This window comes from Oreochromis aureus, linkage group 7 (assembly GCF_013358895.1).
Source record: "Oreochromis aureus strain Israel breed Guangdong linkage group 7, ZZ_aureus, whole genome shotgun sequence".
Taxonomy (NCBI): Eukaryota; Metazoa; Chordata; class Actinopteri; order Cichliformes; family Cichlidae; genus Oreochromis; species Oreochromis aureus.
This window is the reverse complement of record NC_052948.1, coordinates 30,137,403-30,148,834: the sequence shown is the minus strand read 5'-3', so window position 1 is coordinate 30,148,834 and position 11,432 is coordinate 30,137,403. Positions and strand designations below refer to the sequence as shown.

The window sequence follows — 11,432 nt, the reverse complement described above, 5'->3', positions numbered from 1 at the left end:
AGGCCGCCGTGGGTCTCCAGATTGTTGTACTGGGAGTAGTAGGCCTTCACTTCGGGCCCCTGTCCTGACACCCCTGTCCAGCCTGGGCGTCGTGCTACCTCCAGCCAGGCCCCCACCTGAACCAACGTCGCATCAGCCTCCTGCTCCTGCGTCAGCTGCTGCATGGTCAACGAGAGCCATCCCCCTCCGCCGGCTGTGGCCCGAGCAGTAGCCACGCCCCGTGCCTCCTGGGCCCGCTCTCCCTGCCGTTTCGCGAGGGGCAGCTGGCGTGGGCGCAGACAGATGGGTTGAGCAGAGCCGGTGTCAATGGTGTGCTGAACCAGCCGCGTCTGCCTGCAGTCTCTGATTCCCTGCTTTTGACCGCACTGGAGGGCCAGAGTCTCTGTACCAAGAGTGATAGCCAGCTTCGCGGTGTCAACGCAGGCCCCCCAGCGGGTCAGCAGATCAAGGCCGATGATGCACTGGTCTTGGATGTCAGCAAGCCAGAAGTCGTGCACCAGCTCCAGATCCTTCACTCGGATCCGCAACGGTTTCTTCCCCCGCATGTCAGTTCTCTCCCCCGTCACTGTCATCAGCTGGGTGTCGGTGGGCGACCAACCCATCACAAGCGGCCCGGATGTTCCCGGAAACACACCAGGTCGTATTAGGGAAATGGTGGACCCCGTGTCCACCAGGGCCTGGCAGGGCTGGTCCTCAACACAGCAGCTCAGGTAGAGTCCCTTGGGGTGCCCAACTAGGCCCGCCACCGTGCATCGTTCTTGGAGGGGGGCAGGAAGCTGGAGCGGTGGTCCCCTCGCTGTACCGCTCCCCCTCTCCGCCCCCTGAGGCCACATAGTCCTGGCCTTCGGGGCGGGCACCAGGCAGTCGCGCGCCACGTGGCCAGGCTCATCGCACCGGTAGCAGCGGTCAGTCGGTCGACGGGGACGCCTCCAGGGCACCGAGGGCTGCGGCTGGCATATCCCCGTGACCTCCCCCTCACTGTCGCAGCCTGCAGCTCTGATTTGAGGGTAGTTTGTGGGGCGCAACTGCTGGTCAGGTTGCGAGGTGAGCACAACAGCCTCAAGGAGCGCCTCACGGACAGTCTGAGGCATGGCCAGGCGGACGTGTTGGCGTAATCGCTCTGGGAAAAGTCCTCGCAGGAATGCATGCAGGCTAAGCTCCTCATGGGCTGCTGCTGGGAACTCTGGGTAGCCACGACGAGCATACAGCAACACATCCGCTGCAAAGGTGCCCAGGCTCTCCCCCGGCCTACGGCTCCGGTTGGTCAGCTGCTCCCTGCTCTGATAAGTGGAGTGCCGCTGCCCAAATCGCCTCTCGAGTGCTATGGTGAGGGCCTGGAGCTCATGCTGCTCTGACGGGGCTAGGTCAAGGAGTACCTGCAGTGCATCTCCTTCCAATGCTAGCACTAGGTGTGTAGCAGCCTCTTCGTCACTCCAGCCATTATGCCTCGCAGCTAACCGTACTTGTGAGAGGTAGGGCTCTAGCGGGGTTAGCCCGTTGTATTTCGGTACCTTAGCTGGCGTTGCAGGCATCACTGCTCACTGTTGGGGGCCCGGCGTGTCGGTCGACAGAGGCAGCCCATGAAGCACTGTCCCAGCGTCGGTCGCGACGGGCCGCTGGACCCGTCGGGGGACTTACATGGCCGCTCGCTTGCTCTCTCTTCACTCACCCACTTCCCAAGCAGCGAATGCTCTCCTCGACGGCTTGCTCCAGCCTCTGAGTGTCTCTCTCCATTCCGGCGAGGGTGAGCTATCCCACTTCTGACACCAATGTGGCGAGCTCAGACACAGAGGAGACAGAGGTTTCTTGGGAGCACAGCCGTTTATTTGGAATCGGCCCAGAACACTGCCGCTACCTCCTGCTCAGCGCGGCAACCACAGAACAACAACAAAAAGGGCGCTCTCTCACCAGAAACACAGTCGCCGAGAGAGCGTGTCACCCGTCACCATAACAACATGACAACACAAAGATAACTGTAATAACAAAACCCCAAACAGCCCTGGCCCGCTACAATATGATTTTAAAATTTACAATTTATATTTGCATTTAAAATTATGAAATATGATTCAATAAACATGTTTGTGGTTGTTACAGTAAAAAATATAACTTTTTCTACTCTGATATTATGTTTTTTGTCTGATTTTAGATCAGTTGTGTTAAAACAGTATGTCAAAATGAAAAAATAACTCCAAATTGAGATATTTGAGGTTGTGCTGAAATGCAGTTTTTAGTTTTGTTCACACATGCAGTTTTAATTGACCTCTTTATGGTTACAATGAGAAAAAAAAACATCTGTTAATATGAGTACCATGGAGAATCAGTGAAGCTTTTAAGGGTATTTATCAGGAAGCATTCTAACTATTGATTGACCTTACTAATTATGACAGAAGCTAATATATGACATTGGGTAATTAGTAATTGCTTCACTATAGTATACACTGCATAGCAACTTTAAGCTAACAGAAAGCTAACACAAAGATGGTAAAACACACAATAATATCAACAAATGCATTTACAAAACTCATATCAATACTAATGTTACATAACAGTATTTTTGAAATGCTTACTGATGAACGCTAACCACAATTTATATTCTGTCCAGTTAAATCATATTACCAGTACACACTGACTCATCCTTTGTCAGCCAATTATAGTAAGAATGGATTCTTATTGGACTGAATCTGGAGTCTTCCTGTTTTCCTGTGTGTGATCATCCATGAACTGAGGAAGCTTCTCGGATGAGAGGTGAAACACCTTCAAGGAAACTTAAAGAAGTCCAGATGCTTTTCTTTCGAAGCTCCTTAGACCATGTGAATAAATGATAATGGGACCTCTGACTGTCTAATAGTAGAGGATCCTTCCTGACCCATATCTGTGAGGTCAGGTGGATTAACAACCTTGGAAGCATGTGGTATGTTGACATACTAAAGCATGAAACTAGCATTTAGGTTCATGAATGAACTGTACTTATGCTACGTACATGATGATGTCTGAGCTCTACACAGTGAGCTGTCTGTGAAGACTCTAGATTAAAACAGAAAAAATGTTAATGCATTCTTTTTGTTCATCAGAAAGATAAAAACTTTGAGAATTTAATGGCAGATTTAACACATTTGCTTCTGATCTTCACAAAGACATGCTTTCTCTTCAGTAAATCTTCCTGCTCTCATTGACTTAGATTAGATTAAAATATTAGGATGATAAATAAAATCAGGTTCTCCATTCTCACTGAGACAGTTTGTTTCTTTCAGCAATAATGTCATCATCTTGTTATCCCAACATTAGAAGTGATCTTACCTCTGTTGTTTCTGGATGTTCTGTGATGCTGAGGAAAGTGAAAGAGCAGAGAGGAAGGAGACAAACAGCTTTATAGAGAGAGGAGGAGCCACCGACCCATGTGATTTCTTGGAAATCACAGCTTTTACAGGAACCCTTCAGTTTATGTTTGTTTGCTTGTGTGTGTGAGATTGTATGATTGTGGGGTCTTTACCTTACAATATTAAGCTCCTTGATGTGATTTGTGATTTTCCACTTTATATAAATCAAACAGAATTGAATTGTGTCTGTGTGAATTGCTGATGTCAATACTGATGTTTCTGTGGATGTTTTCTGCAAAGATAAAAAACATTTTTGCAAAGTAATGCGTTTTTGTGTGAGAATTGTGGGAGTATCAGTATCCCTGAATGCATGCATTGAGCAGATTTCTCTCTAGGAAAGAACACAATTTCATGGAGTTAGTAAGAGCATCATGGTCACTATAGCATCAGTTTATCTTTCTGACGTAGTGAGGTAAAAATGCTGAATATTAACAAGGTTACAGAACAGAGAAGGTTTGTCAGGGACAAAGAGCTGGATAACCATGCTGGAAAGGCATGGTATATTCCACACCATTGGCTGTATTGTTCACAGAAGAATAAGCTAAGAGTTGTTTTTGCTTGTGAAGCTCCATTCCAAGGAACATCTCTGGGTAACAGCTCCAACAGGGCCCTATTCTTAGGCAAGTCGTGGAAGACACTAATGGTTCTATCAGGTCAAAGTATCAAGTGCTGATCTGGAACTGTAAGGTTTCTTTGGCAGCCTGATGACTGTACACTTCTTCAGAGCTACCTCGCCTGCAAGTTTCACCCTGTTATCCTACAGAGGATAACAGAGAGCGTTTCAGATTAGATGGTAAACGGACTGGTTCTTATATAGCACTTTTCTACTCTGAGCACTCAAAGTACTTTACACAACTTATACATTCACCCATTCACACCCAAGCACAAGCACTTTCTTCTATGCTGTTTCTTTTGTTTTGTTTTTTTGTTTTTTGTTTTTTTGCCTGTCCCGTTTGGTTCTTTTGCCATCAGAATTATTGTCTAAAGGCAAAGAAAGATGCCCAACGGATTTACTTTACCAAATTGACCATCCCGGCCTTGCCGTATTGGTCCATTTGATTCACCTTTTATTGTTTATTTTATTTTCACTTATTTATTTATTTATTTAGGACAGTGCATGCTAATGAACATAAATGTAAAAACAAATTACATGAATGTAAACATGCCAGATTATAGCCAAAGGCTAATTTCCATCTGTTGTCCTTAAACATAAAAAAATAGACATAATAATTCATAAAAATTCATCATTCATTCATAATAAACACACCATTCTGTTCCCAAATAAAACATTAAAACTATACAACTCATACATGATCACACACTTGATTTGTCCATAACCAGTTTTTAAGCTTTGCCTTAAACAAATTGCTGAATACGGGACAGACTTGACTGGAGGAAAGAAAGGGGAGAAAGAAAGAGGGAAAGAAAAAACAGCTGAGAAGAGGGACGGGGAAAAAGGGCAAAAAACAAAAACCAACAGAATAAGCAGACAAAAAATACATATATCGATCACCTGGATCACCTGTTGAGAAAGAAAAAAGAAAACAAGCAGAAGAAAACGAGAGTAATAGAATAAACAACATCACAATGATATATGGGAATATAACAGTAAATACTAAATATTAAACATTATGGTGCAGCACGTGAGATCGACAGCGCACAGTGTGCTTTGAGGTAGGAGCCAAAAAGGGTGTAGTTTGTGTGTGTGAGCACCCGTGTGTACACCTGTGAGCATGAACGCGCTTGTTTTTAAAAGGTTCCTTCATGTAATGATCTGCTAGAGGGTGTGGGGGGCCACTGCCCCGTCCTCCAGGGCATGAAGCAGGTATGGAGGAGATCAAAACTCCAGACATCCAGAGGCCCCCAGAACACAAGAGACCAAGGAAGACCAATAGAGGGGCAACCGTGCCACTATCCCAGAAAGAGCTGAGGAGAGTCCCAGATGAGGGGTCACTCAGCAGCCGCGGAGCAGAAGCCAGGGGGGTTGCAGTGATGTGCCCGTGAGCTCCGCCAGCAGCCAGCTGTGCCTGAGTGACCGAGCCCCAGGCCAAGAGGCCGAGGGCACCCCACCCCCAAAGTGGCCCGAGCGAGCCCCAGGCTCCAGGCCCCAATAAGCAGCCACCAAGGAGTGAGCCGGTGTGTACCTGGGCGCCCATCCCCGGACACAAAGAACCACCAACGCACCGATGTCTGAGGGCGTCCGCCACCGGCAGGGGAAGTGGTGGGGGGAGATAGGCCTCCAAACCTTGGAGGGCCTGAGATGTCCCCAGAGAGGTGGCGTCTGATACCCAACCTGACATATAGACACAGACAAACAGGCACACACAGATACAAACATCCATTCCCACCCTCATGTTCTCATAAGCAATTACTCCACACTCAACCAACGTGGAGACAGACATAAAGAGACGCTGTACACACAATCACACTCCCCAAGTGTACTCTAAGAACCGGGTCTAGGTACCCTTGCCCCTGGAGGGGGAAACTGCACCCAGACCCAGGTGGTGTTACTCTTTTCCCTGCGGTGGGGAGAAGCAGACCGCCCCGACTCCGCAGCAGCAGGGAGGCCCCACATTCCAGACCCCAGTCGGACGGCCAGCTCCTCCTCCTAGCCCCCCCGCTCCAGCAGGCCGCAGAGAACCCAGGAGTAAAACCCAGGAGTAAACTTAACTTGAGTAAAGAAGTTGCTTCAGTACTTTAGCTTTTACTGGAGTATTTTTAAACCCAGGTATTTGTACTTCTACTTAAGTACTGAAAGTCTGTATTTTTGTCACTTCTGGTTTTAATGGACAAACACAGATTTAAGAAGTTCAGCTCAGGTTTTACAAAAAAAACCCACTTTTATTTAAAATATTAAGAAAACGATGCATTAAAGTCTCCTCGGGCTGTAAAAAGACTTTTTTGGTTTTTTAATAAGAATAAAATATTATACAAAATTATATTTTTCTCAGAGATATTTTTATTAGATTGGAACAACAAAGAAAAAGAGATACACACCAAATTATTATACAATAAGCAAGTAGGTTTCACAATGATTGCTTAAGCTGACAGAATAGAATACAGATTAATGACACATTCACATATCTTTTAATTGCTTACCCCCTACTCATTCCACACAACAGCCCTGTCCCTCAAGCCAGGTTTAAACAAACAAACAAGCAAACAGAAAAAAAAGGGGGGGTTACTGAGTAATGATTGAAGTCAGGTTTACAGCCTGAAGGCTGGAAAGGTATTTCAGGAATTCCCCCCACACCTTGTAAAACTTACCACTGGTATTACTAATCAAATAATGGATCTTTTCCACCTCAAGTAGCACATAAGGTCCCTCAGCCACTAAGCATGGGTAGGCAAAGGAGCACCCCTCCATCTTAGTAGGACTGCACGCCTAGCCACAAGGGGAACGAAAGACAGTGTGCAACGCTGTGACGAGCTCAACCGTGCATCAGACTCCCCAGTGGTACCAAAAATTGCAACTAATGTATTAGGATCCATATGGTATCCAAGAATTAGGGACAAGGTTTGAAATATGTCTCTCCAAAACCCTTCAAGGCTAGGACATGTCCAGAACATATGGATGAGGGAAGCCTCCTCACTCCCACGTTTATCACAGGAGGGGTCTGCATTCTGATAAATACGAGATAATTTGACTTTGTGGAACCTATGTACAACCTTAAATTGTAAAAGACAGTGGCGGGCACATAAGGATGTAGAATTAACTAACTTGAGCATTAAGTCTCTGCAGACACTGACTAATTTAAATCTTGTTCCCAGGCCGTTATAATCGGACCCACTGAAGAACCTTTCATGCTCACCTGTTTGTCATATATAAGAGAAATAAACCCTTTACGTGTTGGAGCTAGAGTAAGGAGCATATCCCCTCAACTTGAAGTTGGTGCCACCGGAAAGTTTTGTTTCTGAAATTGGAGAAAATGTCTGATCTGCAGATATCTGAAAAAAATGTGTATGTGGGAGATAACTGAATCACTGAAACATGTAATGCACCTATCATATTTTTGCGGCAGCTGGATAGCGTAGTGGTAAGACTACACACCTTTGGAGCAGGCCTAACAAGTTCAATTCCCACCCGGTATCTAGCACGGGTCCCGGCTGAACCCCCCCCCCAATGCTAAAACCAAGCCCTGGAATGGCGCGGCCATGTCTGCAGCCTATCCGCAGCTAGGACACAAGAATTTCACTACATGTTGTACTCTGTATAATTGTGTATGTGACAAATAAAGGTTGTTTTGTTTTGTTTTGGGTTTTTTTGTTCATGTCAATCTCAAAATATAGGATTGGATAATGATAAAACACAAAATTATTGAAGTTGTCTTCAGTTTGAATTGTATTTCAATGAACTACTTTATTCCTCACCTAGTTTTAGTTTATTTTGAGTTCACAATAAAAACGTTCATCAGAACAAAACACATGAAACACTCAGAGGCTCTTTGTGAAACACCTGTGTAGAAAATTTCACAAGTTTCTCCAGCTTTGAAATTGTTAACTTCTGTTAGAATTAGAAATCATTTCTGGGCTCAAGAAGTTTCTCAGGTTTATTTTATAATCAGTTTGTCCAAATTAATAAAATCATCTTTTTAGCTCATGAATGAAAAACATTTTCCAGCCAGGACAAATTAAGTCAGCGAGTCTCTCAGAGTTCAGGTAAATGTGGAGTAAAAACAGTCAAATGTTGGAAATCAGCAGAGAACATGGACCCTCTTCATATGACCTCTGTTACCTTCTGTGACATCATGCTGCTGTGGGTCAGCTTTACATGGATATACAACAACATCCAGTCTGTGAACGGAGGACATGGGGAAGCTTCAGACTGAAACTACACAAGTCCTTCATACAGTCCAGGTCACAGTCTGATGATCCTTTATTCATAAAACATTATTTGTTAGTGTGAACAGTACAGGCTCACAGGGTGGAGGAGGAGGGGTGGAGGTGACTTTTCTACTTTCTTTCATTTCTTGTAAACTTTCTCAGTTCTGTTCTCATGTTATCAAATCCCTCAATGATCTTCTGACTCTGATCAGCCGAGTTGATAATGGCATCGCTTAACTTTTTATCCTCTTCAGGGGTAGCAGTGAGTCTGAAGATTTGCTTGATGAGCTTTACCAGCCCACCCACAAAGGCCAGCAAGATGTTAGTTTCAACCAGAAGTCCTGAACTCATCTCTTTTAGGCGAGACACTCGTCTGAGGGTCCTCTGAAGTTCCTCCACATCAGTCACAGTGTTTTCAGCCTGAGCTTCAGCTGTTTTTTTCTCCAAGTCTTCACACGTCATCTTTACGGCCTCCAGATTCTTCTTCATTGGTTCAACTTTTGCCATAAATTCTTCTCCCCACATTTCTACTTCCTCTGCACGTCTACTCTCTGACCACATTTTTGTTATGTTGGATCCAACAACAGTAGCTCCACCTCCAACAGCAGTAGCAGCTCCAACACCAGCTACAGCTAAACTCAGTCCTCCAGTGAATGGAGTTAACATGAGCGCACCTAAGATGGCTCCTGTTCCGATTCCTCCAGTAACAGCTCCCGCTTTTCTTGCTTTGTCAGTTTTTCCTTGCATTTCTTTTACTTCATTAGAAATGCTCTGAAACTTTCTCACGATCTGTCTCATCCGTGATTCATTCCTGTCAAAGTGTTGGATGAATAAAAAGGCATTTGTTCTAAGCTTGTTCATTAAATATAATGAACTCTGTGCCATTTTATAGATTTTCCTTTGTGATGTGTAGAAAGGTTTCCTCTGCACAGTCTGATGAGCCACTTGACCTCTGACCTTTTGCTTTGGATTGTAAATCAAACTGAGGTCAGAGAGACTCTGTGGACACAAACAGAGACACGTCAGACAATTCTGACATGAACAAAGTGAACAGCAGCAGAACAGACCGAGTGTCTCGCACACATGTTCAGATTAAAACTCACTCTCAGCTCTTTAATGTCGTGTCACAGACTAAAGATCACATCCTGTATTCATCCTGTAAATCCTCTCAGACCTCCTAATGAACATCAGTCAGGACCCCCAGCTTTAGAGACTCTGAGCAGGAAGGGATGAAACTTTAAAACTGCTAGGACGACCCCGTTGGTAGATATGAAGCTTTATAAATGTGTGACTGCATAATAAAAAAATGTGGTCTTAGTGAAAAAGGACAGAATAAATATCTCTGCTCTACAAACTAAAGAGCTATATGTACAGTGATAAACTCACATGATGACAGGTGTTTAATTTTTTTATATTTAATAGTTTTGGTGGGTTTTTCCATTTCTTTTCCAGTGGTCGTCTGTTATCATGAAGGAGTTACAAGCTTTCAAAGCATGAAATCTCAGCCAGGGATCAATATTGTATTTTTGTTACTATAGATCAGAGTTTTTGCTTGGTATTTTTACATTGAGTTGCTGCAGTGTTTAACAATAAAAGCATGATTAATAAATGGTGTTCTGTCCAATAAAGCAGAGCGCTTTTGTTTGAAACAGGAACATGAAGTGTTGCATTTGTAAAAACAGTGTAATAAAGATGGAATCATAAAAGGTCACATATGTTCAGATAAAGAACAAAGGCAGTGGTTTTCTCGTGGATTAAAATAAACTTCAGTGATGTCTGAATTCAAACTTATTAATTTCTACTTCCTCAGATGGAGGAAGTAAAAAGTGTTGTTGTGCTGTTCTTCAGCACCACACAGTTTGTCTTTCCACCATTTTCTTGTCTAACAAACACCCCTCACACTCTTAAATTCATCCTCATTATTACTCCTAGCAGGTTTTCGCCTGAGGAGGTCTGTTAACATTTTTTATGAGAATTTCAGAGAAACTTTTATGAAGACAGTTTGTGAATACAGATCCTGGACATGTTTCTCTGTGTGTACCTGCTCTGAGGAAAACTCACAAACAAACATGGAGTCTTTTCCTGCCCAACAGAGACTCAGTGTCAGATATGCGACTCTGTCTCTGTGGAGTATCTGCAGCTGTGACAGAAACTCATGTGGTGCTGTAAAAAGTACCAGACCTCCCTCTGAAAGAAAACTGTATCAAACTAAAATACTCAAGGTAAAATACACATGTACTTTTTACAGCTGGACTCAGCTCTACATTCAATAAATGCCTTTAATGGTCCCCTCAATATTTTCTCCCTGCAGTCAGTGAAATCAGGATGTCTGAGTTTCAGTCACTTCCTGTTCTCACATGCTTTCTCCATCTGGACGTGCGCGGTTTCTAACGGTCCTGCTGTGATGGCGCAGATCAAACTCATTCCCGGTACAGATGAATACATCTGTTATGAAACTATCTTCAGTCTCTGAAAACACTTCGGGAAAAACGTTTTTAAAAAACTAAATACTAAAAAAAAACAAAAAACATTGTTAATGCTTAGTTTCCCTTTCAGAGTCCTCTTTCCTTCTTTAGCTCTCTGTCTCTCCAGCCTCTCTCTCCTACCTGCTACAATCACTATGACATAACAAGCGGATTCTCACCTTTTGGTCTGCAGAAGCTGAGAGTCTGAGCAGCTCCGACAAGTCACTCTTCAAAATGTCCGAGCAGCTGAGGTGTCCTCACTCAGGCTGTATCCCAATTCAGGGTCTGCAGCCTTAAAGACCGCATTTTAAGGCCGATTGCGTCACAGCGACGCGACGAAGGCTGTCCCAATAGAGATTGACAGACCACGTGACTTTCGCGCATTGCATGCCGGGAGGTGAAGGCAGGACATTTAAATTACCGCATCAAATGCAAGCATTTGCAGCACCGCAAAACGTTTTCTCACGTTCCAATACCGTCTTGCTTTTTCTTTTCTCTCCAAAAATAATGTACAAAACGAAGGAGAACAATGCCGGTTACATAAAGACAGACTCGAGGAAAAGGCAAAGAAAAGGTACTTGGAAAAAATCAAAGGAGTGAAAGGGTTAGACCCTTACGAGCACACAGACTGGACAAAAGACATCAGCGTGCTGCCCAACTTTAACCACGCTCAGATTTATAATTACATGGTTCTTGGAGTGAGTGCATACACTCATGACGTTTTTAGTAACTTCAGGTCACTGCAACAGGCCCAGGTGCAGTTCAC

The 11,432-nt window shown here is 44.3% G+C and overlaps 1 long non-coding RNA gene across 1 annotated transcript; it reads right to left on the bottom strand.

Moving 5' to 3' along the window:
* Nucleotides 1-6,313: 6,313 nt before the first annotated feature.
* Nucleotides 6,314-10,995, bottom strand: LOC120441195. The gene is made up of 2 exons (XR_005613869.1): nucleotides 10,846-10,995; nucleotides 6,314-9,200 (listed from the first exon to the last, which is right to left on the bottom strand). It is a non-coding gene; the product is annotated as an uncharacterized LOC120441195 (long non-coding RNA).
* Nucleotides 10,996-11,432: the final 437 nt, after the last annotated feature.